General features: G+C 60.3%; 1 long non-coding RNA gene across 1 annotated transcript; it reads left to right on the top strand.

The window, feature by feature from the left end:
- Positions 1–466: 466 nt before the first annotated feature.
- Positions 467–2060, top strand: LOC131493606 (uncharacterized). Its single transcript, XR_009252781.1, has 2 exons — positions 467–1110; positions 1218–2060. It is a non-coding gene; the product is annotated as an uncharacterized LOC131493606 (long non-coding RNA).
- Positions 2061–3128: the final 1068 nt, after the last annotated feature.

Genomic DNA, 3128 nt, shown 5'->3' with positions numbered 1-3128 from the left:
AAGGAGAGGAGATCCCACGGCTGACTGAGTCAAAACCACTCCCCAAAGGTGAGGAAGAGGAGATCCTGGCCACTGCTGCACAGATGGAGGCAATGATGAGTGATGAGTGGCGTCAGATGCACAGTGTAACTTCTGGAACACGTTGTGCCCCTGTCCTCCGACAGCCTGATGTTCTCCACACACACACACACACACCCCCGCCCCCGGTGCACTGGAGCCCCTGACCGGGACAGGCCTGAAGCCGACTTCTGGGGCTGCAGGGGCGAGCGAGGAGGTAGATGGGCAAATGGGCCGTGTCATTCTGGGTGGTCATTTGTATGGTGAGGTGGGCATATGCATTTTAGAAAAATCATAATGGTGCTATGTGGAGGGTGGACTGGGGGGCAGGGGGTAGGGAGGATGGGCTGGGCAGCAGGTGGTTAGGGGGTGGGGTGAGGGGCAGGTGGGGGGAGAGTGGGGGGGCTGGGCAGCAGGTGGAGCCTGGACCAGCGAGGAGGCTCTCGTGTCAGTCGAGGCTGGATGTGAGGGTTCCCTGCACCGCTGTGGGAACATTGAGGTGAAGAAGCTTCCCGTCAGAGACCTGGTGGTCGCTTAGATGCGGGTGGGGGGAAGGTGCCGAGAGAGGGTGGTGGGTGACATAATGGAGACCTTGGGCCCGGGCCACTGGGTGGGGGCTTGGTGACACGTGGAAACATGAGTCACTCGAAGAGGCGTGATCCCAGTCCGTGTCCTGACAGGTCCAAGGTAGAAAGACGGACCCTATGGAAAGACAGGCTGGGGTAGGGCCTGTCTGTCCCCTGGGGGATGAAATCAGAGCAAAGTCAGCCCTCAATTCCCTTGACATCCTGTCTGCAGTTCTGACCACCGACGTCCCCGCCCCCCACCTCCCACATGACCCCCGGCTGTCACACCCCTAAGTCCTCCAGCACAGATCAGATGACCTCGCAGAGCAGTCGGCCAGCCAGGCACAGAACTGAGCGCGTGTCACGCGTTACCTCATCTCAGCGAGACTTGGCAAGGTTTCCAGGGTGACTTACGCCGTCGTTGTGCAAACCACGGGGTTACCTTTCGGCCTTGATTTCCAGCTGTGTCTTTCTGTGACCGCACAAGGTAAGACGTTTCTTTAGAGCCGTCACAGGCCATCTCTGGTTCTCTTGCTTGGCTTTGAATGGAGGGTAAGCCCCAAGTGTGTCATTTTCTTTCTGTACCCGCCGCAGCTCAGTCAGAGGCGGCCATCACGCCCCGCCCTTCTGGTCACCGGGGTCAGTACCGACGGTCAAGTGCAGTGGCCCCCCGTCACAGGTGATAATTTAGGTGGTTACGAAGCCACTGCGTGCCATTGACCACCGGTGTCTCATTGGCCTGGCAATGAAGTCATCACCTGTGTCCAAGCCTCATCAGTCCGAGGGCCCAGCCCCGAGTCCCAACTCTGAGGGTGTATTTCTCAGAAACACCCCCAGTGCTCACTGGTACACCATTCAAGGTCCCTTCAGGAAACCGGAATCTCCAACCAGCCCACACAGAGAGGACGGTCCGCAGAGACACGGGTCGTGAAGGGTTGTCGGGGCCGACGGAGCAGGAAGGGAAGGGAAGGGCCCCCAGGGCTTAGGGACTCGGCACGCTGCCGCCCGGGGCTGGGGAACCCGGGACGAACCCTGCACCTGCTGTGGCCTCCGGTGGAGCTGAGCGCCACGGCCGCGGAGATCCCCGAGTCCCCGCTCCTGCTGGAGCCACAGGCCGCTGCTGAAAGGACGAGAGAGACAGGAACAGATTCCTTACCTCTGCCTTCCCGGTCCTGGGCCAGCACCTCTCATCGTCCGAACCTGGCTGGAACCGGCAGTCAAGGGAGGCAGGGACACGTGACTTGCGGGTCCGGCATCGCACAGACAGTGGCCGCCGAGCAGAGAGCCGAGACGACTGGACGAAGGACGAGCACATCGAGACTTGACTTTTGTACCAGCCAAATCCATTCTGTGGCTTCCTGCTAGGTCCTGAGAGGGGGGTGCTGAGACTTAGTTTCCCCATGAATAAAATAGGGATAATAACAGCCCCTGACAAGGCTTTTGGAGCATTGCGTTAAGTCAAGCACGTAGAAGAGCCTAACGAAAGGTACGGCTGAGGGAATAAGGTCGAGGGCCTTGTAATAGCGTTACGTGGTGGGTGACCCCCCAGCCGCTTCCTTGCCTCAGTGAGCTATGTGGCTGTGAATGACCTCTCAAACGACATGGACCCTTTGGGGTTGGAAGGAGCAAAAGATGGAGTTCTGGCTCTTCGGTAACTTTTTCAGAATGGGTATGGCGAGGAGTGGAGGGTAAGGGGCAAATGGGCCCTGTCTGGGAGGTCTGGCAGCAGAAGGTAGGACCCCAGCCCACCTAGGAGGCGAGGACAGAGATGTTGGGGACAGCTTCTCTCCTAAGGCTGGGGCCCCAGGTGAGGGGGAGGGTGGGGCTGAGAGTGAGGAGAGGGGGGCAGTCCCTCCTGCAGGTGGAGCCCAAGCAGCGGCCAAGGCCAAGTGGGCAGTTGGGGTCGGTTCTGGCCCTCGGGGCGGGGGGGCAGCCTTCTCAGGGCGTCACTTAGTGCTGACACTTGCACCCAGGACTCAGGGGCTCCGCTGTGGGGCCCGAGTGCCTGCAAGTCCCGTTGAGGCAGAGAGCCCGGATATCAGCGCCCCGGAAGGGATGTTCATTCAGCGATTCCTTCATTCTCTGGGCCGTGTGCTGCAGGCGCTGGGACACAGAACTGAGGAGGATGCTGCCGTGACGCCCTTTCCTGCGGTCAGAGGGGTCCAGGCAGAGGGCGGTGAGCAGGGGAAGGGATGGAGGGAGAGCAGGACTCACCTGGGGGTAGGTAGGAACTTGGCCTGGCCTTGAGGCAGTGGTCACCAGATCCTATCCTGCTGAAAGCCCAGGCCCGTCTCATCCTCCAGTCCAGGCCACAGAATAGGAGATTCGGGGACCTGGGATAAGTCATCACAGCGCAGCCCTGCCAGGCCAGGGGACAACCAGGGGCCCGATGGTCTGTGGCAGGAAAATTAATTAACAAGTTGCATCGGGGGCTCACGGGAGAGCACGCATGGCCAGGTTACAGACAGGCCTGAGTCCCTCACGTGGCCTCAGTCAGGCGGAGAA

Source organism: Neofelis nebulosa, chromosome 2 (assembly GCF_028018385.1).
Source record: "Neofelis nebulosa isolate mNeoNeb1 chromosome 2, mNeoNeb1.pri, whole genome shotgun sequence".
NCBI lineage: Eukaryota > Metazoa > Chordata > Mammalia > Carnivora > Felidae > Neofelis > Neofelis nebulosa.
This window is presented reverse-complemented; position numbering and strand designations above follow the sequence as displayed.